This window comes from Heteronotia binoei, chromosome 5 (genome assembly GCF_032191835.1).
Source record: "Heteronotia binoei isolate CCM8104 ecotype False Entrance Well chromosome 5, APGP_CSIRO_Hbin_v1, whole genome shotgun sequence".
NCBI classification, from domain to species: domain Eukaryota; kingdom Metazoa; phylum Chordata; class Lepidosauria; order Squamata; family Gekkonidae; genus Heteronotia; species Heteronotia binoei.
Window position 1 is genome coordinate 8,970,826 of NC_083227.1, and position 26,190 is coordinate 8,997,015.

The 26,190-nt window shown below is 46.4% G+C and overlaps 1 pseudogene; it reads right to left on the reverse strand.

The window, feature by feature from the left end:
- LOC132571653 (zinc finger protein 709-like) lies at positions 1-13,333 on the reverse strand (annotated as a pseudogene).
- Positions 13,334-26,190: the final 12,857 nt, after the last annotated feature.

The following is a 26,190-nucleotide window of genomic DNA, read 5'->3' on the forward strand; positions in this document are numbered from 1 at the left end:
TCATTCAAAAGGCTTCTCCCCTGTGTGGGTTCTCTGGTGCCATTGAAGACTACTACTCCACATGAATCTCTTTCCACACTCTGAGCATTCAAAAGGCTTCTCCCCTGTGTGAGTTCTCTGATGCCATTGAAGACTGCCACTCCACATGAATCTCTTTCCACACTCTGAACATTCAACAGGCTTCTCCCCTGTATGGGTTCTCTGATGCCATTGAAGACTGCCACTCCACATGAATCTCTTTCCACACTCTGAACATTCATAAGGCTTCTCCCCTGTGTGGGTTCTCCTATGCTTTTGAAGATGGCCATTCGTACTGAATCTCTTTCCACACTCTGAGCATTCAAAAGGCTTCTCCCCTGTGTGAGTTCTCTGATGCCTTTGAAGATTGCCACTCCGACTGAATCTCTTTCCACACACCAAGCATTCAAAAGGCTTCTCCCCTGTGTGTGTACTCTGATGCCTTTGAAGACTGCCACTTATACTAAATCTCTTTCCACACTCCAAGCATTCAAAAGGCTTCTCCCCTGTGTGAGTTCTCTGATGATATTGAAGACTGCCACTAGTACTACATCTCTTTCCACACTCCAAGCATTCAAAAGGCTTCTCCCCTGTGTGAGTTCTCTGATGATATTGAAGACTGCTACTAGTACTACATCTCTTTCCACACTCCAAGCATTCAAAAGGCTTCTCCCCTGTATGAGTTCTCTGATGATATTGAAGACTGCCACTCGTACTAAATCTCATTCCACACTCCAAGCATTCAAAAGGCTTGTCCCCTGTGTGGGTTCTCTGATGATATTGAAGATTGGCACTCGTACTACATCTCTTTCCACACTCCAAGCATTCAAAAGGCTTCTCCCCTGTGTGGGTTCTCTGATGCCTTTGAAAACTACCACTCCACATGAATTTCTTTCCACACTCTGAGCATTCAAAAGGCTTATCCCCTGTGTGGGTTCTCTGATGCTTTTGAAGACTGCCACTCCATATGAATCTCTTTCCACACTCCAAGCATTCAAAAGGTTTCTCCCCTGTGTGGGTTCTCTGATGCTGCTGAAGATTGCTACTCTGAATGAATCTCTTTCCACACACTGAGCATTCAAAAGGCTTCTCCCCTGTGTGGGTTCTTCGGTGCAGCTGAAGACTGCCACTCCGACTGAATCTCTTTCCACACTCTAAGCATTCAAAAAGTTTATCTACTGCATGGGTTCTCTGTTGACACTGAAGACTGCCATTCCACATGAATCTCTTTCCAGACTCTGAGCATTCAAAAGGCTTCTCGCCTTTGTGAGTCCTCTGATGTGTTTGAAGATGGCCACTCTGGCTGAATGTCTTTCCACATTCTGAACATTCAAAAGGTTTCTCCCCTGTGTGGGTTCTCTGATGTTTTTGAAGACTGCCACTCGTACTAAATCTCTTTCCACACTCTGAGCATTCAAAAGGCTTCTCCCCTGTGTGGGTTCTCTGATGCTCTTGAAGATTACCACTTCGACTGAATCGCTTTCCACATTCTGAGCATTCAAAAGGCTTTTCCCCTGTGTGACTTCTCTGATGCATTTGAAGACTGCCACTCTGACTGAATCTCTTTCCACAGTCTGAGCATTCAAAAGGCTTCTCCCCTGTGTGGGTTCTCTGATGCTTTTGAAGATGGCCACTCCAACTGAATCTCTTTCCACACTCAGAGCATTCAAAAGGCTTCTCCCCTGTGTGGGTTCTCTGATGATATTGAAGACTGCCACTCTGACTGAATCTCTTTCCACACACTGAGCATTCAAAAGGCTTCTCTCCTGTGTGGGTTCTCTGATGCTTTTGAAGATGGCCACTCATACTAAATCTTTTTCCACACTCCAAGCATTCAAAAGGCTTCTCCCCTGTGTGGGTTCTCTGATGCTTTTGAAGACTGCCACTCCACATGAATCTCTTTCCACACTTTGAGCATTCAAATGGTTTGTCCCCTATGTGGGTTTTCTGATGCTGCTTAATATTACTACTGAGACTGAATTTATGTCTGGTCTCTGAGTATTCAGGTTTCCCCTGCTTCTTTATTCTTTGATACACAAGAAGCTGTGATCTATTTCTGAAATACTTTTTGCACTGAATGGATTTGCTTGCTTTCATTTTCCTGTGCTTTGGAAAATGTATATTCCACTGTTTTCCCTCACGGTTCTCAGCCATAAAGCCACCTTTCTCTCTCTTCACTCTGATTTGATTCCTGACATTTTCGTTCAAGTCTTCATTTTTAACTTTATCCGGCATTTCCTGAAGTTTCTCACCCTCCTCATTCCTCTGATCATCCTCTGCTGGAATAAAGAGAGAGAAATTGTTAGCACTTGGGGAGGCTGGTAAGATCAAAGGCATCTATGGGACTGCATAACCCCTCCACCTTCCCCCAAGAATATCTAGTATTTAAGGATACCTCCCCCATCCATGAAGAACTTCAGCTGAACTCTTGCCCAGAAGGAGCTTCTGAGCCTCCAGATTATGGCCTCCCTCCCTCCTTACCCACCGGCCTCTATGATTGTACCAGACCAAATGTGGCTCAGAAGGGAATCAGGAATCTCATATGGTTATTTCTGGCCTGTTCTCTTGACATAAGAGTGAAGGTCACTCACTCCGAACCAACTCATTTGGGAAGGAAATATGCTCTTGGGAGTCTCTAGGGTTTCTCAAACTTTTTCCCGCTGTGGCCCAGTTATTTTTACAATTCTCCTTCGTGGCCCACTAAAATTTGGGGGTGGAGACTTTGAGGGTGGAGGTGGGAGACAGGAAATTATGTACAAACAAGCCTAAAACTATTGCAATGTTTGGTTTAGGAAAAGTAGGAGAACAGTGGGATTTTGCAATGCAATTTTTAAAATAAAACATCAAGAAAAAGCACAAGGATCACACAGCAGAAAATTAAAAATATAAAATGCTCTCAGCCTGGGAAAATATGAAATGGTGGGGGGGGGGGAGGAGAGAGGGGGGAGGGAGAGAGAGAGAAAAAGAAAGAAAATGAGAAAAAGACAGGAAAACATGAAATGGCAGGGGGGGAAGGAGGGAGAGAAAGAAAGTGAGAAAGAGAGAGAGAAAGAAAGTGAGAAAGAGAGAGAGAAAGAGAGAGAGAAAGAGAGAGAAAGAGAGAGAAAGAAAGAGAGAAAGAGAGAAAGAAAGAAAGAGAAAGAAAGAGAGAGAGAGAAAGAGAGAGAGAAAGAGAGAGAGAAAGAGAGAGAGAAAGAGAGAGAGAAAGAGAGAGAGAGAGAAAGAGAGAGAGAGAGAGAGAAAGAGAGAGAAAGAGAGAGAGAAAGAGAGAGAGAAAGAGAGAAAGAGAGAAAGAGAGAAAGAGAGAAAGAGAGAAAGAAAGAAAGAAAGAAAGAAAGAAAGAAAGAAAGAAAGAAAGAAAGAAAGAAAGAAAGAAAGAAAGAAAGAGTTGTAAACAAAAAAAAGAGAAAGAGGAAGGAAGGAAAAGGGAGGGAAGAAGTGAAAGAAAGGAGGGACAAAAGGAAGAAAGAAAAAAGGAAAAGAAAAATGGAAAGAAACTGCATGGGAGCAACTCACCTTTTAAACTGCTGACTCTAGCAGCACAAGCAGAACCGGGTCCCCTGACCTCAGCTGGCCAAGGGAAGTCAGGCCTAGTTCCCCACCTCCTCCTCCTCCTCCCTCCGTTCCCCCCACCAGGTCAGTTTCAGGCTGGTTAAGGTGCCCCTCCCCCCCGCTAGACAGGGAAAACAGCGGTGAGCTTTTCCTCAACACGGCTGCAGGCTGGCAGCAGGTTGAATGTCCGTCCGAAAAGGTCACCACTGCTGCTCCCTCCCCCGCACTTCCTGGATGGGAAGGAAGCATGGGGGAGGGAGCAGCAGCAGCAGCCTTTTCAGATGTTCGTTCAATTTGCCCCCGTGCTGAGTGAGAGTTCAGCGCCATTTTCCCTGGTGGTGGGGGGGGAAGGGGCGCATTACCCAGCATTAAACTGACCTGAGGGGGGAGGGAGGAAGGGAAGAGTCATGAGGGAGGCGCAATACTGCGAGGAGGAGGCACGAGGGGGGGGGATGGAGGCCACCGGTGGCCCCACGACCTGGCACTGAGGCCCAGTGCTGGGTCCCGACCCTGCTTTTGGGAAACGCCGCTCTAGAAGAACCCTGCAATCTGTCTTCGAATGCAAGGCCATTCTCTTTCACTTATACTTTTGGCTTCTTTTGCAGACAAAGAGGGAGACAGAGAGGGAGAAAGCCATCAGTCTTACATGGGGAAAGAAAGAAATTAAAGACTAAAAATTCTTCTGGAAGGTCAGCACCACAGTCCAGATCAAAGCCCAGAATCTGAATCAGTATATGCAGAATGGCATAAAATCCTAGATCCCCCAAGGGTTGCAGGTATTGTGACGGGGTCTGGTGTGATTTGTGGGTGTTCATAATTTGAGCATCCCTGCAGTTAACATCAAGTACAAAGAGAAGTGACCCAGGGGGAGCCAGGCTTTGGTTCTTGACAGGATCATTTCCAGATCAGATGAAATTCTGTCAGAGGGAAGGGAGCGTTATGAAGGCTGGAAACAGAGCAAGAAGGATCTGAACCCTCCCAGAGTCCTTCTGAGGGAATCAGGCAGATGTTTTTCCTTTCCTTTTTTAACATACGATAAGTTCATTTTTAAAATTCCAAGTTATACAGAACTTTGTTGGATGAAGTCGTTTCAAGTAGATTAATTCCATATATAACAAAATTCTACTATGCATAAAGTACTATGGTACTGCATATAACACGGTAGAACATCTTATTTAGCATTTCAGATAACATCCAGTTCACCAAACAACCAATAGATAAATAAATCTTATGAAGGATAAATTAGCTGATTATTGGGCTAGAGGTTTTCGACTCTTAAGCGAAGAATAATCTCTTGGTCCGTTGAAGTCAGTATGCTCAGTCCAGCGGCAGTTTTCCCAGGGTCTCAGGCAGACGTTTCCCAATCACCTCCTACCTGATCCTTTTCACTGGAGATTCTGCGGATGGGCCTGGGACCTTCCTTAGGAGGTGGGGAGCTCTCCTCCTTTGGGGGGTTTTAAAAAGAGGAGAGGACTTACAATAAGGGCAGGAAGCTACCAGCTGGACATGAGGAAAAACTTTTTATAGTAAGATTTGTTCTACTGTGGAATCAGCTACCCCGAGAAGAGGTGAGTTCCCCCTCCCTGGCCGTCTTTCAGCAGTGGCTGGACAAACACTCATCAGGGATGTTAAATCTAGGCTGATTCTGTATTGAACTGGATTAGATGGCCTCTATGGCCCCTTCCAACTCTGTGATCTTCGGATTCTAACAGAGGCTAGACAGTCCTCTGACACCAATGCTGATTCTGTGAACCTAGGCAGACAACGGGAGGGTGGAAAGGAAGGGCTGCATCAGTGCTTAGTTCTTGTGGTTCTTTCTTACATGCCCAAGGAAATGCGACTGCCACTTTGGGGTCAGGAAGCAACTTTAGCCAAGGTTTGTGGAGGGGGGTTTTGCCACCCTCTGGGCCTGCCACAAGGGTAGTCCTGAATCCCCTGCATTTTGTAGGGGGCTGGACTAGATGACCCTGGAGGTCAGTTCCAGTTCTATGAACACGTGAAGTTTCCTTACACTGAATCAGACCCCTGGTCCCTTGAAGTAAGTATCATCTACTCAGTCCAACATTGGCTCTCCAGGGTCTCAGGCAGAGTCTTTCATTTCACCTCCTACCTGATCCTTTTCATTGGAGATGTTGGGGACTGAACCTGGAACCTTCTGCATGCAAATGAGATCCTCTGCCAGGGAGCCGCAGCCCCTCCCCAAGTGGTGGGAAGGGGGGTCAAAATGATGCATTGCTATTCGATATTTGGATTCATTCCACCTCACAATGGCAGCAGGTTGTACCTTTGGCACCTAAGAAAGATCCTTACCCAGAGAGGCCACGTTCCCATAGTTCTCCAGCATGACTTCCCTGTACAGAGCTCTTTGTCCCGGATCCAGCAGGGCCCACTCTGCCTCCGTGAAAGAGACGGACACCTCCTCCAAGGAAAAGAGACCCTGGAAGAACAAGAAGATTCCCTCCTCTTCAGAGATCTCACACTGGAAGGGAGTCGTCTGGGAAGGTACAGAAAATAAGGCTTGGGATGGGTGAATGCAAAAGCATTCAAAGGATCTCTCTCACGGACCCCTTGTAGAAACTGAAGGAGCAAAATTTCCCCTGAGAAAAGAGGAGGGACCCAGGCTGTGTCCCCCCCCCCCCCCCCGCTCATCTCTCCTACCTGGATTGGAGGTGCAGCAACTGTTCCCACACCTTGGAAAAGACAACGGCTCAACAGCATCTCTTCAGTGCCTGTTCCTGAGACAAAGGAGGGAGGGAGGGTGTTTGCTTGTTTGTTTCCTGGTTCACACACGCACTATTCTCAGGGTTGTGAAACCTTCTGCTATGTACACTCAACTCGTTTTTAAAATACTTTATACTACATTCTGAGAGAGGCAGAAGAGAAGCACCAGGGACCTATGAGCCTCAGGGATTATAAATACTGCCAATGTATTTCAGACTTCGGTCAGAGTTGTGTTTGCTCTACAAGGAGGGAAATGAGGAGTGGAAAAGCAATAGCATGAGACAGCACCATCCTGTTGGACCAGACATGACTAGAACAATTCTGGGGACTGGAGGGTCATAGGAATGAGCTTTCAGAGTGTCTCTGTGGCATGCTGAATTGGATATGTTTTATTTATTGTTACTTTAACATTTTGATGTTGTAAGCCGCCCTGAGCCTGTCTTACGGGATAGGGCGGGGTATAAATCACAAATTAAATTTAAATTAAATTAAACTAGGTTTTCAGCCTGACACAACCTCAACATGACATCACATCTGTCCCATGTCCCACCCCAAGACCCTCTCCAGTGCCTACAAGGGCTGCCATCTCTACTCCACCCCCTGCGACCCCCAGATGACCCTCCAAACACAGGAACAGAAGGAAAATGTCCCCATGATTATTGTCCCCCAGGGAGTGGTTTCAGAGCTCTGCTTCCCCAGAAGGTGGAGGGTCCTTTTCGAGGTTTGCCTGCCTTCCCCTCCACAGGGAATCTGAGACCTTTTAGGGAAGGAAGGAGAGAGATTAATTTTTAAAGTTATGGGATAAATGGTCCTCCAGGAGTTTGTCTGATCTTTTAGAGACATCACAGTGTGTGGCTATTGAGTGCCACCAATTAACTCTGTGTTGCCTACAGAAATATGCATTCCCCCCCCCCGACCTGACCTCTCCACCCATCACATTCACAGGCTCCCCAGGCACAAGGAGTCCTTACCACAGGAGAGGGCATCTTGGGCACGCTCCACCGCCTGCACCCTCTGCCCCTGCTCCAAGGAAGCTTCTTCTGCCTCAGGGATTGCAGCTTCCATCTCCAAAGGTGGTTGCCGCATCTGAAACAGCAGCAAGGGGGAGGGGTAAGAGATGGAATGGAAAAGAGACCAAGGAATGGCTCCTGCCCCACTCCCAGACTCAGCAGATCTGATGAGTTATTTGCAGGGGTCAGAAATTCTCTAGCAGAAAAGGCTCTACACAATTATCTGGCAGGAAAGGAAAGGTCCCATGTGCAAGCACCAGTCGTTTCCGACTCTGGAGTGACGTTGCTTTCACAACGTTTTCACAGCAGACTTTTTACGGCGTGGTTTGCCATTGCCTTCCCCAGTCTTTTACACTTTCCCCCCAGCAAGCTGGGGACTCATTTGACTGACCTCGGTAGGATGGAAGGCTGAGTCAACCTTAGGCCGGCTACCTGAATCCTTCTTCCGCCGGAATCGAACGCAGGTCGTGAACAGAGAGTTTAGACCACAGTACTGCAGCTTTACCACTCTGCACCACGGGGCATTTAAATAATCTTTAAATAAGGTTAGATATTGCTGCTTGAAGTAGACATACCCAGAGGAATCCCCTCACCTGTTCTGCCTGCCTCTTCTCCTCTGTCTGGCTCAGGAGGAAACCTTCGGCCAGGGCCACCGCCTGGGAACTGGTCTCCGGCCCACATCCTCTGACCCAGCTCTGCATTTCCTGGGGCAGGAGAGTCAGGAACTGCTCCAGGATCACCAGGTCCAGGATCTGCCTCTTGGTGTGCCTCTCCGGCTTCAGCCACTGGTTGCAAAGTCCATGGAGCTGGCTGCAAACCTCTCGGGGCCCATCGGCCTCATGGTAGCGGAACTGCCGGAAACATTGGCAACATACTTCTGAGGTCAGGGTGTTCTTAGCCAGGACCTCTGGCACAGCCCTTTCCCAGAATTCAACACCACTGCCAGCTGGGGTGGGATGTGGACTTTTGCTTGCTCTCTTGTCAGTTCCAGGTCCTTCTGAGTCCTGCTCTTCCATCTCCTTCCCCTTCTCTTGGGCCACCTCTGTCTCTGAGAAGTTGCCTTTTTTTACTCGGCTCTGAAGAGAGGCTTCTCCCTGAGGGGACGGAGACAGACAGACAGGAGTGTGTCAAAAGGAAGATACATACACACACACAAACACGCAGACACATATATGCACCTATAAATACAACCTCCACTCCAAAAAAGAAGCAGGGAATGTACCACAAGTCCTTCATCCTTGAGAATTGTCACAGTTTTCTCCCTGCCCCGTATTCCTGTTCACCCTGAAAGAAGGACCATTTTCCAGAGTCCAGACTATTTGGAATAAAGCCTACACCACCTTAGCAACAGAGGTATCTAAAATGTTCCTCTCCTCTGCTTGGCGGGCCTTGGACCCCTGCTGGCAGCCTGAGCCCCACAGTGTGTCTGTATCAGGGGCTTAGGATGGGGCTGCAGCCGATTCCAGTGCAGGCTGGACTTCCCTTCCCCCAGCCTGCACCCCTTTCTTAACTCACCCCACTCCCCAAAAGGCCTGCTTGGGTTGTTGGTTTGCAGAATGAAAAGGACCAGCAAAAGAATGTCAGTTTCACGTATTGAATTTTCCTTACATTGAAAGACACGGATTATGGCTGCTCCCCAACAAACTCCACTTACATAGCTGAACAAAACTGGTGCCTCTCAGAGTTACCAACCTCTATGTGGCTGAAGCCAAAAAACAATCAACTACCCTGAAGAAATAACCAGCAAAGTTTCCTACAGTGCCAAAGAAATTCCTGAGAAATTGATCCTGGCCATCCTCACAAGGCTCCCACTTTGCACTGAAATTACTTTGTTGCAACAGATATGAATCTTAAAAAAAGAAAACATGAAATTGTGCACAAAATCAAGAAGTGAGTACCAGAGTTGGGGTTACCCCTGGATTATGAAAATGGTCACAAAAAGGGAAGAAAAACTTTTGCTGTAGCTATGGAATATATGAAATTGTCAAAAATAAGAAAAACAACAAAAACCAACACACAAAACAAAACTGAGGCCTCAATATAAGAACATAAGAGAAGCCATGTTGGATCAGGCCAACGGTCCATCAAGTCCAACACTCTGTGTCACACAGTGGCAAAAAATTTTATATACACACATACACTGTGGCTAATAGCCACTGATGGACCTGTGCTCCATATTTTTATCTAAACCCTTCTTGAAGGTGGCTATACTTGTGGCCGCCACCACCTCCTGTGGCAGTGAATTCCACATGTTAATCACCCTTTGGGTGAAGAAGTACTTCACAAGAACATAAGAACAAGTCAGGAAAAAAATCTGACCAATTATTTACACAACACAAAAACTCTCAAGCTAACCCCTCAGGACAACTGTCCTAGGAAGCCCCCACCCCACCCTGAGAACAATGCCAGCTTTAACATGCATGTATGTGAGGGATCAGACCCAAAATGATTAGAGAACTGGATCAGAAAATTTAAACCACTGGAAATCAGTGGGGTGCTCAAGTCCCACTGAACCCCATTTTCCTCTGTGCCAGCTCATCCAAAATTTGTTCTGTGGGACTCACACAGGTGTGAGAGTGGGTTTCAACAAACTTTAACAACAAAATCCTAAAAGCAAATAATAGTTAATCCTGAAACAAACAATTCTTAGCAGACATAACAGCAATTCTTAAAACGACTGTATAATGATGAGCAGGCACTAAACTTGAATTGCAGGTCCACGTTTCCTTTATATATAACAAAACAATCCTGGAAAGCAAATTCTGGTTAATGCACCTTGACAAAGAAGGTTGAAATAACGGAGAGGCAGAAACTTAAAACAAGCAAATGGAAATGTGTTATCCAGTAGCAAGCCTGGCCAGGACTGGAGACGGGATTGGAACACAAAATCAAGCAGAATTGGAGTCCTACCATGATAAGAACATGAAACATAGAAAGGATTTTCTCAACAAAACACTCAGAAAGGTCAAGCTCTAACAAGATACTATAGATGGAGGCATAAAATAAGATACATAAGCATGTAGATGCCTCTTTCCACAGGTAAGAGGTTCACCAAATAGCAAAATAGGAAGATTGATATGCACAGTTCATCGATGGAACATGACTATAAATGACTTTAAGAGAAGATATACATTTGAGGAATGCAGAACATTATTAAAGTCCAGATTTCTAATGAAGACCAAGAGTTTTCAGGGATTCTGCCTAGTGAATTACCAACAAATCTAGAAAAGGTATTTCTATGGGAAACACGACACTGAGGATAACTGGGTCACTGGTAAAACAAAGTATTAGTTTCTCAAGACTTAAGACAGAAGTGGCACAGTGAGAGGGCAGTTTTACCCAAGGAAGGGTACAGATATTCTTCTATAACACATGCTATAACTTCAAATGAAAAGAAAGTCTTGTAGGAACCAATATTTGTGAGGTAGAATTTTAAAACACTGTTCATTTCAGAAAATAAAAATTCAGTACCAACAACAAAAGGAATTTTCAGATTTAAATGAATGAAAAATTGGGAAGCAGTTCAAAGTAAGATAGGAAACTGTGTTAGATGTAACACTTGAAGACCACATGCTCCTGGTATGAGATGTACGTAACCAAAATCACAAGAGAAATAATATTTCCAAAAGGTTTGATACTGTATTGCTTTAGCAGAAAAAGTTGTTCCATGTAACCCCAAAATTGCAAATATAAACTTTTAACCCTGTCAAGCATAGATATTTCTCAATAATCAAGCTTTTGTTCTTTAATCAAAAGTTGCTTTATTGTAAAAACTCCATAGCTTGGTCAAGGACACAATCCTTGGAAGTAATGACGTATACAGCATTGAATAGTTACTTATAGGGAAACTTCAAAAGGATAACATACAGATGCAATTTGAGTCATGGGTTCAAAGGCTACTAGCTAGTATCTCTTTTATGGCTAAAGAATGCAAGCTAATAAAAACATCTCTCTTTCTCACACTTTCTCTGAGAGCAGATAAGACCTGGCTGTGTGAATCTGGGGGAGAGACACTTTACACAGTTACTGCAAGGCTAACCTAAACATCCTGGGTCCAGATGGATTTATTATGCACCCTTTTGTTGTAAAGGTGGAGGAGGGGAACAGGCCAGAGTGGTGTTCTGCTCTATGTCTGGTATGCCTACTTGGCACATAGAAATATGCATGCTTGACAAACCCATTGTCTCAGATTAAAAAAAACTTAACAAAAGATCTTCTATTAGGTGCACCATTGCTTTAAAACAAAGAAGATCACAAGCTGAATATCTTAAAGGTGTTCCACTTAAAATTAAAGCTACAAAAATCTAAGTACAAGGGAAACTGATAACAGCCACTAGAGAAATATTTTCAGGCTTAGAAAGTAAAGCAAAAAAAAAAAATAATTATCAGAGGAAGAGCTTCTACATGCAAACAGTTTTATTCACATGGAAAACAAGCAGGCAGGCGCTGTAGGCTTATCTGATTTCAAAAGGTCCCGCCTTCACAGAACTCCTTCTCGAAAATTTTCCATGACGAAATTTCCTTTCTTATCTATGTACAGCAAGTCCCCTGTGGGAGGCTATTCCCTTATCTAATCTTGCAGCTGGAGCTCACACCCGCCGGGCAGTAGAGTCAGTTTCCAACGGGCAGTTTTACAACAGACCCCTTTGTTTGAAGGCAAAGCATATTTTTACTCAATATGACAAATATTATTATTGGGGGTATTAATTCATTATTCAGGGGCTCTCCTTCAAAGCCATGGCTTGGCCTGAGCCCTGCCTGCCTCCCTAGAAGCTTATTCCTCTCCATCACTCTGTAACTTACTTTTAAGTAAACCTCCGAGGGAGGGGGGATCCGGCTGCAAGTTTCCCTCTCCTGCTACTGCTGCTTCTCTGCACCCCTCCCTGCTTTCTTTCCCAGTTCAGAAGCAAACCCCTTCCTTCCCACATCCATGAGCTCACGCAAAGAGGGAAAGAGCCCCAATCTTTTCCAACCGCCCCCCCCCCCCTTTGGCTTCTCTAGCGAATGGCTTTGAGGCGTTAACCCTTTTGGTGCTGTAGAGGAGTGCAAAATGTGTCCTCCCGTCCTCTCCAGGAAAAATCAGCCTGCCGTCTGCAATGCTGCTCAATGGGGCTGCTCGGGAGTAACTTTGCACGGGGTTGTATGCCCAGAGGACCCAGCGCTGTTCAAACTTCTCAGGAAAAGGAGGCTGAAGCTGAACCCTCCCAGCTCCTTAGACTAAGGACCATAGAAGAAGGGTGTGTGTGTGTGTGTGTTATAGGCTCGTTCTTAAGAGGAAGCCTTTTTTCCTTTGCCCCCTGGACCTCCAGTGTGGCCACAAAGTGCCCCTCTGGGAGTTTTGGCAATATTTCTGGGAGGGAAAGGACAGAGCCCGGCTCCACACACACACACCCCCTTCAAGGGCTTGCTGCGTCCCCTGGGATAAGCTCTCCCTTTGCAGCCCCCGAGACAGGAGGAGAAAGAGGGAACAGTCCCCGCCTCGGGCTGCGCAGGATGCTTTCGCCCCTGCCTCCGCACCATCCCCGGCCGAGCTGCATCATTAAAGTGTGTCGGTGGGAAAAAAAAAAATAAAAATAAAAAAGAAAAAAAAAGAAAAAAGAAAAAAAATAAAAAAAAAAATTAAAGTGTGTCGGTGGGTGAGGGCAGCCAAGCTGAAGGGAAGAACAGAAGCCTTTGTCATGTCTCTGCAGCTCGGAAAGGACTAAAGCAGCAGAGGTGTTTGCAAGAGAGGCTGAGCAAGGAGTGGGAGGGAGGCCTCTGTGGACTTCTCTTCCCAGCCCCCCCCTCCCCCCTCCCCGTTCCAGAAATTCCCCACCAATTTAGCACAGCCCTGGTTTGGCATGCATGATCCCCGCCTCCCTCCCACAATCTAAAAGCTTATTCCCCTCCCCCTCCTCAAACGGCTTACTTTTAAATAAACTTTTCCAGGCTGCAGCTGCGGTGCTATTCTCCGCTGCAGCTTCTCTGCAGCCCCTCGGCTGTCATTCCCAGCTCGGAAGCAGACCTCTTGCCCGGCTCACGGGTGCACAAGCAAGGAAGGCAAGCAAGAGCCCCTCCACTTTTCCGATCTCTCCCCCCCCCCCGCCCCTGCATTCCCTGCTGGGCCTCTCTAGCCTATGGCTTTTTGGCGTTAACCCTTTCAGTGCTGCAGCGGAACGCCGTCTGCAATGCTGCTCCATGGGGCTGCTCGGGAGCAATTCTGCACGGGGTTGAATTCACAGAGGATCCGGGAAAAGGAAGCTGGTTCCCAGCAGCTCCTTAGAATAAGGGCCGTAGAAGAACTCGGTTGGGGGAGAGGAGGGTGCATGGGCTGGCTCTTAAATAGACGAGGAGGCGTTTCTCCGTTGCCTCCCCCACCTCAAATGCGGCCGGGAGATATGGGAAGGCAGGTGGGGGGGGGGGCAGGTGGATGGGATCAATAGGGCTCTGATGCCACAGACCCCCACCTCCGAAGCCGTCCTTTCCTTTTCTGCAGTCTGGAGATGCTTTGTCCTTAGAACAGGTCTCCAGGCCCTCCCTGGAGGTTGGCAATCCTGTCCCAATCGAGGCAAAAGAAACCAGTGGTAGCCTCCCATCCTCCCCCCCCCCCACCCCGGCTGCCCTTTGCCTTTCCCAGCCCCCCTCCCTTCCGGGCCAGGCTCTGAAAGAAGTACAACCCCAGCAGTACCCACAGGCTGCAAGGAAGCTCCAGCAAAAGGGGGGCCGCAACTCCCCCCCAAACTAAACTGGGCTTGCCTTTGCTCTCCCAGCAGAGTTGTTGGTCAGTCGCACAGTCAAGTCCGACTCTTTGCGACCCCATGGACCAAGTCACGCCAGGCCTTTCTGCCTTCCACCATCCTCCAAAGTCCGCTCATATTCATGTTGGTTACATAAGGAACGCTGTCCAGCCATCTCCTCTTTTGCCATCCCCTTCTTCTTTTGCCTTCTGTCTTTCCCAGCATCAGGGTCTTCTCCAGTGAGGGCTCCCTTCTCATTGGGTGGCCAAAGTCTTTGAGCTTCAGCATCTGACCTTCCAGGGAACAGTCTGGGTTGATTTCTCTTTTATCGGTCAGTCGCACAGTCGAGTCCAACTCTTTGCGACCCCATGGACCAAGTCACGCCAGGCCTTCCACCATCCTCCGAAGACTGCTCAAATTTTAGTTACATCAGGAACGGTGTCCAGCCACCTCCTCTTTTGACATCCCCTTCTTCTTTTGCCTTCTGTCTTTCCCAGCATCAGGGTCTTCTCCAGGGAGGGCTCCCTCCTCATTGGGTGGCCAAAGTCTTTGAGCTTCAGCTTCAGCATCTGACTTTCTAAGGAACTGCAAAGTTTAAATCTCCATTTGGCCACAAAGTGACCTCAGGCTACCTTGTGGGAAAGAAAGAGGGGGGGGGGAGCGGGAGTATTTCCTTTCATACATGATTTCCACTGCTTATCACAGTGAAGCAGTTCATAACATCTTTCATCTCAGAAGGTCCTCTTTCTTTGAGACTATGCTGAGTGAATAAAATTATATATATATTAAACCACATCAGTAATTGTGGATAGCCTTTGGATCAGCCAGTATCATAATGCCCCTGTATAAATCGATGGTGCGGTCTCATTTGGAGTACTGTGTGCAGTTCTGGTCGCTGCACCTAAAAAAGGATATTATAGCATTGGCGAAAGTCCAGAAAAGGGCAACTAGAATTATTAAAGGGCTGGAACACTTTCCCTATGAAGAAAGGTTGAAACGCTTGGGGCTCTTTAGCTTGAAGAAACGTCGACTGCGGGGTGACATGATAAGAGGTTTACAAGATAATGCATGGGATGGAGAAAGTAGAGAAAGAAGTACTTTTCTCCCTTTCTCACAATACAAGAACTCGTGGGCATTCGATGAAATTGCTGAGCAGCCAGGTTAAAACAGATAAAAGGAAGTACTTCTTCACCCAAAGGCTGATTAACATGTGGAATTCACTGCCACAGGAGGTGGTGGCGGCCACAAGCATAGCCACCTTCAAGAGGGGTTTAGATAAAAATATGGAGCAGAGGTCCATCAGTGGCTATTAGTCACAGTGTGTGTTTATATATATAAAATTTTTGCCACTGTGTGACACAGAGTGTTGGACTGGATGGGCCATTGGCCTGATCTAACATGGCTTCTCTTATGTTCTTAATTTTTAATTTAAATAAATACAAATTACTAACCGTGTGGGCCTGGACCAGGCTCAGCCCCTTCCCCCCTCCCGAGAAGTTGTGGTCTACGCCCCCCACCCCCAACTCTGAGGCTGATGTTCATGGTAGTGCCCCTGTATGCTCCCTGGGTTAACCCCCCCAATACATGTGCTCTTCATATTTCTCCCCTTTACTTGCAGCTGTTGAAACCACTGATCATAGGGGGCATGGAAATACAGCCAAAGAATACTTTTAGGGGAAAGTGTGAGTCTGGTTGCCCCTCTGAGAGACAACAAAATATTCTTTTTCCACCCGAGAAACTGAAATGCAAAACTCTCGCAAAGGACACAATCACACAGCCGCATAAAAATGGAAAAATGTTAAAAAGAAGGTTGTGTTTTTGAGTGTGGTGTGTGTGAGAGAGAGACGTGAGGCTTCCCTTATGCTGAAGCACAAAAAGCCACACGCTCCTTCCAACGCAACCCCCCCCCCTTCCAGCTTTACTCTGCTCTGGTAAGACCTCACCTGGAGTATTGTGTTCAGTTTTGGGCACCACATTTAAAGAAGGATATAGACAAGCTGGAATGGGTCCAGAGGAGGGCGACAAAGATGGTGAGGGGTCTGGAGACCAAGTCCTATGAGGAAAGGTTGAAGGAGCTGGGCATGTTTAGCCTGGAGAGGAGGCGGCTGAGAGGTGATACAATCACCAAGTACTTGAAGGGCTGTCATATAGAGGATGGTGTGGAATTGTTTTCTGTGGCCTCTGAAATTAAATCAAAAGAGTTTCCGGCTCAACATTAGGAAGAACTTCCTGACCGTTAGAGCGGTTCTTCAGTGGAACAGGCTTCCTCGGGAGATGGTGGGTTCTCTTTCCTTGGAGGCTTTTAAACAGAGGCTAGATGGCCATCTGACAGCAATGAGGATCCTGTGAATTTAGGGGGAGGTGTTTGTGAGTTTCCTGCATTGGGCAGGGGGTTGGACTAAATGACCCTGGAGGTCCCTTCCAACTCTATGATTCTATGATTTTTAATCTGTATTTAATTTTTGTTTTGTCCTTGTTTACCGTGATTTTCATATGTCAGATTTGAGGTATGCTAAATTGTTGACACTTTGTAATTATTTTATGTAAAGGATAAATAAACTTTATTATTGTGAAGAAGAAGGAAAAAGGGACTGTCCCTCTAAATCCCTTCCTTCTTCAAGCTGTGCAATTCCATGGCAAATGAACTCTGAAGGCACGGTTCACTCACCCTGGAGTCGCATGGTTTGGAGAAGGCAGGCATCCAAAGGGACAGTCCCTTTAAATGTGGATAGCTGAATCAACACCCCAGAATCATAGAAGGGCTCAGAAGCAGTCTCACAATAATTGAAATGCTGATATTTTGCCCCAAACAGCCAGTCTGCCGCTTCTCAGGGCCTGGGCCTTTTCCATCGTGGCTCTGCCTCTGTGGATTGGCCCTGCTCAGAGATCTTCAGGAGGGGCTGCAAGGCCTGCTGGTTTACCAGGGCTTTTAAGGGGGGTTAGATTTCAGGTATCCCTTAAAGGAGAGAGGGGGAGAGATACTGTATTTTTGGTTTCCACCGGAAATGTTTTAACTATTATCGTAAGCTGCCTTGAAGTACAGGGGAGAGCCTTGACCATTGCCATTGGAGTGGTGCTTGGTGGGTCCCTTCGTGAGGGGATGGAGGGCCAAGGAGCCAGGGGTTTCAGCAGTCGGTGGAAAGCTCCATCCTCCATGAAGGAGAAGTGTTGGCCATGCACAGCAGTCATCTCGGTGTTGAGGTGACAGCTTCTGAGCTCTTCCTTTGACACTGCCTCACGGCACTCCCAGGATCCAAAGGTTGACAGTTTCTGAACATGAAGATTCCCTTTGATCACGCTGTCTAGTAGCTGTTGTGGAGAAACGCCATTTTGGCTGGTCTTTCACTGGGAGTTGGCTGGAGGAGTCTATTAAACTCTAGACAGGCTTTGGGCCTAGTCTCTTCCTCCTCCCTCTTTCTAGAGAGACAGGAGGTCGTGGAGGTCTGCCTCCCAGAGTGCTGCAAGAGAGGTCTACCAGTTTCTGGGCAGGAACTGGATTTTATATAAGAGACTATATAACAGTTGACAGTTTCTGAACATGAAGATTCCCTTTGATCACGCTGTCTAGTAGCTGCTGTGGAGAAACGCCATTTTGGCTGGTCTTTCACTTAGGGCTGCCAATAGGCTTCCCAACCCTCCCGCCCTGGCGGGGGACCCCAGGATTTCCAGCCTCTTCCCCTGCTCCCCAAAAAAACGGAACCGGGGGGAGGGGGAAAACGGCGCCAAGGAGCATGGCAAGCCGCCCCATCCCGGAGCGGGCGACGCCGCCGCGCCGCTGCCGCCCCCTCCCCACTCACCGCAGCTGCTCCTCCGAGATGGGCCCAGGCTGAGTCCATCTCGGAGGAGCAGCCACGGCGAGCAGAGAAGAGGCGGCAGCTGCGCAGCGGCATCGCCCGCCCTGCCTCCGAGGCAAAACCAGAGAAGGGGAGGGCGGAGGCAGGCCAGGAGCATGGCGAGCCGCGAATCCGGGCCCTTCTAGGACCCGGACTCGTGGCTCGCCACGCCCCCGGCCCGCCTCCACCCCCTCCTCCGATTCCACCACAGCTGCTCCTTTGAGATGAGCCCAGCCTGAGCCCATCTCGGAGAAGCAGCCACGGCAAGCGGAGAAGAGGCGGCAGCTGCGCAGCGGCGTCGCCCACTCCGAGACGGGGCGGCTCACCACGCTCCCCGGCGCCGTTTCCCCCCCTCCCCCTAGCTCCACCCCAGTGTCTCCTGGCTCCTCCCCCAAAGTCCCCAGATATATCTGGAGATGGACTTGGCAACCCTAATTTTATATAGGAGGTTTGGGGCAGGAAAACAAACAGTTAAAGTTGTTAGGGGAAGCTGACAGTTGAGTCCAGTCTTGGAGTTCAGTCTCAGAGTTGGCAGTCAGTATGGAAACAGCCTGAGGAAGGTATAGTGAGGCTTGCAACAGTCTAAGTGAAGTTCCTGCCCTGCATGGCAAGCAGCCAGGGCAAGTATTAGAACAGGGAGAGAAGGAGCATTTTTCCCCTACTATGATCTGTTTCTTCTGCTCACTTTTTAAACATGCCTGTCAATAGTTGTGTGTGTGCTTTAAATAAACGTTCTGTTTGTTCAAAGTGGAGTCCCTCTGCACCACCTAGTCTCCGCAACCGCTTGGGAATCCCAGTCACAAATACAAGTTGATGGGGTGTGAACCGGCAGAGACTGACCAAGAGAGAGATCTTGGGGTCGTGGTAGATAACTCACTGAAAATGTCAAGACAGTGTGCGTTTGCAATAAAAAAGGCCAACGCCATGCTGGGAATTATTAGGAAGGGAATTGAAAACAAATCAGCCAGTATCATAATGCCCCTGTATAAATCGATGGTGCGGTCTCATTTGGAATATGGTGTACAATTCTGGTCACTGCACCTCAAAAAGGATATTATAGCATTGGAAAAAGTGCAGAAAAGGGCAACTAGAATGATTAAAGGGCTGGAACACTTTCCCTATGAAGAAAGGTTGAAACGCTTGGGGCTCTTGAGCTTGGAGAAATGTCGACTGAGGGATGACATGATAGAGGTTTACAAGATAATGCATGGGATGGAGAAAGTAGAGAAAGAAGTACTTCTTTTTCTCCCTTTCTCACAATACAAGAACTCATGGGCATTCAATTAAATTGCTGAGCAGTCAGGTTAAAACGGATAAAAGGAAGTACTTCTTCACCCAAAGGGTGATTAACATGTGGAATTCACTGCCACAGGAGGTGGCGGCGGCTGCAAGCATAGACAGTTTCAAGAGGGGGTTAGATAAAAATATGGAGCAGAAGTCCATCAGTGGCTATTAGCACAGTGTATATGTAGATGTATGGTTTGTGTATATATATATATACACGGAGAGCCAGTTTGGTGTAGTGGTTAAGTGTGCGGACTCTATCTGGGAGAACCGGGTTTGATTCCCTACTCCTCCACTTGCAACTGCTGGAATGGTCTTGGGTCAGCAGTAGCTCTGGCAGAGGTTGTCCTTGAAAGGGCAGCTGCTGAGAGAGCCCTCTCCAGCCCCACCCACCTCACAGGGTGTCTGTTGTGAGGGAGGAAGGTAAAGGAGATTGTGATCCGCTCTGAGACTCTTTGGAGTGGAAGGTGGAATATAAATCCAATATCATCTTCTTCTCTATATATAATTATTTTGGCCACTGTGTGACAGAGTGCTGGACTGGATGGGTCACTGGCCTGATCCAACGTGGCTTCTCTGATGTTCTTATGTGACACAGAGTGTTGGACTGGATGGGCCATTGGCCTGATCCAGCATGGCTTCTCTTATGTTCTTATGGGACGCTAGGAGTGGGTTGGGGAATCCCAAGAGCGGAGAGAAGTGGCACAGTGGCTGGTTGCCAACTCTCCAGAGGAGACCTGAAGATCCCTGGGAAGCCCAGAGAAGGGTTCCTAGTGAGTCCAGAGGGAGGTTAGGAGGCGGATACCCTGAGGCAGCAAAGTGGAAGGGCCCTTTCAGGTCGGCATACCAGGAAGGGCTGGGCGGGGGCGGGGCCAGCTAGCAGACGCAGGACCGGTCCACCACAGCTGTTATTAGACTTCTGCTCCATGAATCTTTGTAGTCCCCTTTTAAAGCTATCTGTGGCTGCGGCCCTCACTACATCCTCTGGCAGCAAATTCCACATTTTAATCGCTTGCTGTTTAAAGAAGTATTTCCTTTTGCCCAGCCTCAGTCTACTGCCCGTCAGGTTCATTGGATTCCCAGAAGTTCTAGTCGTTTGAGAGAGTGGGGGGGGGGGGGGGGAATATCTTTGTCAACTCTCCGCACCCCGTGCATAATTTTGCAAACCACCATCAGGCCCGCCCTTAATTGTCTGTTTTCTAAACTGAGAAGTTCTGCCTACAGCCCCTACTTAAAGAGACTGTATTGGAAGTTGTTTTCGTGCCCTGGAAGTTGCAGCTTTAGAGAAAAAGAAATGGAGAGGAAAGGAGAATTTTCTGTCTTGAGCTGTGTGTATCAGGATAGGGGGAAGAGAGTCCTGTGTCTCCAGTGCTGAAAGTTAAGGTGATTCTGGTATCCAGCTTTAAAAGCAAAGGTGCAAGCATCAAGTTGTTACTGACCCCTGGGGTGACATCACATCACGATGTTTTCTTGACAGACTTTTAATAGGGTGGTTTGCCATTGCCTTCCCCAGTCATCTACGCTTTACTCCCAAGCAAGCTTGGTGCTCATTTTACTGACTTCAGATGGGTGGAAGGCTGAGTCAACTTTGAGTTGGCTACCTGAACCCAGCTTCCATTGGGATCGAACTCAGGTCATGAGCAGAGCTTGGACTGCAGTACAGCATCTAGTGCCTCTCCCCAAAATATTCCCCAAGTTTCAAAACGATTGGACCAGGGGGTCCAATTCTATGAGCCCCCAAAGAAGGTGCCCCTATCCTTCATTATTTCCTATGGAAGGCATTGAAAAGGTGTGCCGTCCCTTTAAATGTGTTGGCCAGAACTCCTTTTGGAGTTCAATTATGCTTGTCACAGCCTTGCTCTTGGCTCCACCCCAATGTCTCCTGGCTCCACCCCCAAAGTCCCCAGATATTTCTTAAATTGGACTTGGCAACCCTATCACTAGCTATTTCCTGCCTAATTTTTTCTTGCCTAAATATACCTCAGTTCAAGAGCCATCTTTTTTCTTTGGGTTGCTGCACAAAAGAGTTTAAAAAACAAGATAATGGAGAGTGGTCAGACCAAGCCTTAATTTCAATATCTGCCTTTGAAATTTTATCTATCATTGTTTAAGAAATTAAAATGTGGCAAAAATCAAGGATATCACGGGCTATAGTTTACCCTTAAGATTGGAACTCATTTTGCTTGACTGTTGGAAAGGTATTTCTATTACTTCTCTCAATAAATCCCTGATATCCCTTTTACTAGCTGCTGCTAAAATGGTGTTAGCCCAATTTTGGAAATCTCCCAATATTCCTCCAGTTAAAGCCTGGTATGCTAAAATCTGGGAGGTCTATGCTATGGACAAGATAGCAGATAGTTTATGCAATATAAATAATTCAGAAGGTAACGATTCTCTGATGTACAAGTGGCTTCCATTTCTTAAATTTTCTTTTAGTCCTGTAGATCAGATGCGTACATGTATTCCTGGTAGATATTATGACATTATTAATTTGATGTAATTAACATATGGACAGAGTACTTATTTTTTAATTCAGCTGCCAAGTATGTATGTATGTGTGAATGTATGTATGTGTTGTTTTGTTTGTATTTTGTGTATATATATATATTCTGTTTTCTGCTGGTATGCTATGCTTATACACAAAGAATGATTGCAGATACAGTCATTGATTGCTTTATTTGTATGTTTACTAAATTCAATAAAAAAGTTTTTGGACATTAAAAAAAAGAAAAGAAATTAAAATAAAATCTATTTGGGAATATGATTGAAATTTCTGTGAACGGAATGTGTAATCTCTCAAAAATGGATTTTTTAAGTCTCCAAATATCACAAAGCGAATGCTGTTGCAATAAAGAATGCAATAATGTTTGTGAAGACTGAGAGGAGTGTTTTAGCTTTCTGGAACTTTAGCTTTCTGTCAATTTTAGCTTTCTGTCTAAGAATTTATCAGAGATGTAGTTTAAATCCCCGCCTAAAATAACTTCCCCTTCTTTAAAGTCTTGCAGAATTTAAAATGTCTCAGGAATTTAATTTGGAGTGTATTGGGTGCGTAAATTGCCCCTAGTGTTACCAAGTGATCCTCAAGACGACCTTTTTCAATGATATTGGATTTATATCCCGCCCTCCACTCCGAAGAGTCTCAGAGCGGCTCACAATCTCCTTTACCTTCCTCCCCCACAACAGACACCCTGTGAGGAAGGGTGGGGCTGAGAGAGCTCTCACAGCAGCTGCCCTTTCAAGGACAGAGGCTCAGAGCGGCTCACAATCTCCTTTCCCTTCCTCCCCCACAACAGACACCCTGTGAGGTGGGTGGGGCTGGAGAGGGCTCTCACAGCAGCTGCCCTTTCAAGGACAACCTCTGCCAGAGCTATGGCTGCCCCAAGGCTATTCCAGCAGGTGCAAGTGGGGGAGTGGGGAATCAAACCCAGTTCTCCCAGATAAGAGTCCATGCACTTAACCACTACACCAAACTGGCTCTCAAAAATGAAGCGTCCTTGAGGCTCAATTTGTACGTCCTGAAATTCAAAATGGATAGATTTTGCAAGTAGTACTGCCGTGCCTCTAGATTTTGAGCAACCGGCAGCATGGAACTAATAGCCAAACCACGAGGATTTCAAAATAGGAGCATCGTTAGATTCGGTATGAGTTTCTTGAAGAAAGGTAGTATGTGGTTTGAATTTTAAAATGTGGGAAAGTATTCCACGACGTTTGAGACCATTATTAAGACCACGAACGTTTAGAGACAGAATTTGGTAGCCGTTATACTATGTTTAGCGCTTTAAAAGGCTTAACAACTGATAAAGTGCTAATGATAATATCAAATAACATTCAACCTCTGAACCGTACCTTGGAAAACTAAAACTTACTACTAACCCTAATATCTGTACTTCAGGGGTGGGCAAGGGTAGCTCTCTGGATGTTTTTTGCTTACAACTCCCATCAGCCCTGGGGCTGATGGGAGTTGTAAGCAAAAAACATCCGGAGAGCTACCCTTGGCCACCCCTGCTGTACTTTATACAGATTCCTAAAGTAAAACTAATCAAGAAATGAACTAATACAACACTGAGACAGAAGATCCCTTCCCTTATACCCTCTCTCCCCACCCCCAACCCTCTCCAGATAATGCTAGTTCCCTATAAATATATTTCCACATAACACCAGTGGAATGAATATATGGATGTGAAGGTTTGAGCAATAAACAACTCAACCTAAGTGCTAATTGCACAATGCCAGTTACCAGAAATCTTAATACCTTATACATGCTATCATGAACACACAGGGGGATGTATATATAAAGCTTGGAGTTGACAATATACTTATAAGTACCACAAGCTTTTATACGGAGGAGAGTCACATAAAAAGCTTGCAGTAATAAATAACTTAACTGAAGTGCTAATTTCACAATGTCAGTTACCAGAAATCTTAATACCTTGTACACAATCTTGAACATACAGGGGGGGTGCATATATAAAGCTTGGAGTTGGCAAATCACTTACAAGTACTGGAAGCTTTTATACAGAGGAAAGTCACATAAAAAGCTTGGAGTGCAGGAGACTAAAAACTCTCCCTCTTACTTTTTGCAATGCATGCTAATAATTAAACCTAACTCTGGGAGGAAGATACCTTTAAAAAACAAAACAAAACCCTGAAGCTATGTAATTGAACAAAGTTACCAAAAGACTTACAGTAAGAAGATTCATCTGAAAATAAGGTGCTTTGTATGTTTCTGAAGTACCCAGATAGAGGCTTCTTAGACTTCTACTGAAAAAGCAGTTACAATATAGCAAAGCAGCTTATTCATGCAGGGGATGATTACATATAATTGCTTGGAAACTAACAAAAAAGCTGGTAATATGACTTGTGCACTATACAGAGAAGAGTCACAAAAAAGGCTTCAATATATTACTCTTTCCATTATATAACCTCCTAGGCCTATACTGAACCAATCGCAGAGCATCCGTCTCACGAGTAGACTCAAATTAAAACTTGAATTTGGAATATAAGACATGAAAGTAATGAAAACACTCTGATGAGATGTCTTAACTACTATGCGGAGGAGAGGTACATAAAGAACATGGATATTATTTCTCTTCCTATTATAATGTCTCATTTCTGATAAACCAACAAGCATACTTAACAAATATCTGAGCACCAGTTCTCTGGGGAGATTATATAAAAAGCTTGGATTTGAATTAAGCAAAGTAAAAATAATGATGATACTCTAATGAAAGCCATCTCCTTGGTGAGTACTAAATTTATCATATTCTCTCTCTCTCTCTCGGCTTGGCTTCGCGAACGAAGATTTAAGAAGGGTGCAGTAGTCCACGTCTGCTGCAGGCTCGCTGGTGGCTGACAAGACCAATGCGGGACAGGCAGGTCCGGCCACAGTGGCTGCAGGGAAAAGTCTGATTTAGGGTTGGTGCTGTAGCAGTGCGATTCTTCCTCAATCTCCTTTTGTCCTCAAGACCAGCTATGCGTGCGTTCTCAAAGGAAGAGACAGCCTGGTGGACGGTGTGCCTCCATGCTTTGCGATCTGAGGCTAGGTCAGACCACTGGTGATGGTTGATGCGACAGGTGCCAAGGGATTTCTTCAAGGAGAAGAAATCCCTTGTCATATTACTAGGGAGTGATATAAACAGCTTAGATTTCTGGGAGTCAATAACCTCTTCTTCTGGCAAACTCCAAGGCATCAAACCCATGTATATAATACATATTCTTAAATACAATGAGAAAAAAAAAATACAACATGTTATGATGAAAAGCAACCATATGTGAAAAAATCTATAGAAGTGACAAAATCACAAATTTCAGTTAGCGGTTACCCTTAAAGAGACAGTGACTTAAATTTTTTTTTAGGAGTAGATGATTGAGACAGTTTCCTTTTATTGGATTTTTTTGTCCACTTCCATTAAGCCTATTGAGTGTAAGCTGAATAGTAAGGCTTCCCCTGATTCCAAATCATCAGCAATGTAGTTTTCCAGTTGCAATCCAGCGATATTTGATTTTATTTTCTTGCAGTTTTTTGGTAACAGGTTTCAGCAAACGTCTAACCTGGAACGCTGTAGGTGAAATGTCTGGAAATGCTAGGATCTGACAGTCATTGAAGAAGAAGAAGAAGAAGAAGAAGAAGAAGAAGAAGAAGAAGAAGAAGAAGATATTGGATTTATATCCCGCCCTCCACTCCGAAGAGTCTCAGAATCTCACAATCTCCTTTCCCTTCCTCCCCCACAACAGACACCCTGTGAGGTGGGTGGGGCTGGAGAGAGCACTCACAGCAGCTGCCCTTTCAAGGACAGAGTCTCAGAGCGGCCTACAATCTCCTTTCCCTTCCTCCCCCACAACAGACACCCTGTGAGGTGAGTGGGGCTGGAGAGGGCTCTCACAGCAGCTGCCCTTTCAAGGACAGCGTCTCAGAGCGGCTCACAATCTCCTTTACCTTCCTCCCCCACAACAGACACCCTGTGAGGTGGGTGGGGCGGGAGAGGGCTCTCACAGCACTGCCCTTTCAAGGACAGCGTCTCAGAGCGGCTCACAATCTCCTTTCCCTTCCTCCCCCACAACAGACACCCTGTGAGGTGGGTGGGGCTGGAGAGGGCTCTCACAGCAGCTGCCCTTTCAAGGACAGCGTCTCAGAGCGGCTCACAATCTCCTTTTCCTTCCTCCCCCACAACAGACACCCTGTGAGGTGGGTGGGGCTGGAGAGGGCTCTCACAGCAGCTGCCCTTTCAAGGACAACCTTTGCCAGAGCTATGGCTGACCCAAGGCCATGCTAGCAGGTGCAAGTGGAGGAGTGGGGAATCAAACCCGGTTCTCCCAGATAAGAGTCCACACACTTAACCACTACACCAAACTGGCTCTCTCCTTGCACAGCAGGAAACCTTTTTCTTTTGCCACATTCAGAAGTGACCTTCTAAAGCTAGCATCTAGAAAAGTTACCGCAATATCTCTGAAGAAGAAGAAGATATTGGATTTATATCCCGCCCTCCACTCCGAAGAGTCTCAGAGCGGCTCACAATCTCGTTTACCTTCCTCTCCCACAACAGACACCCTGTGAGG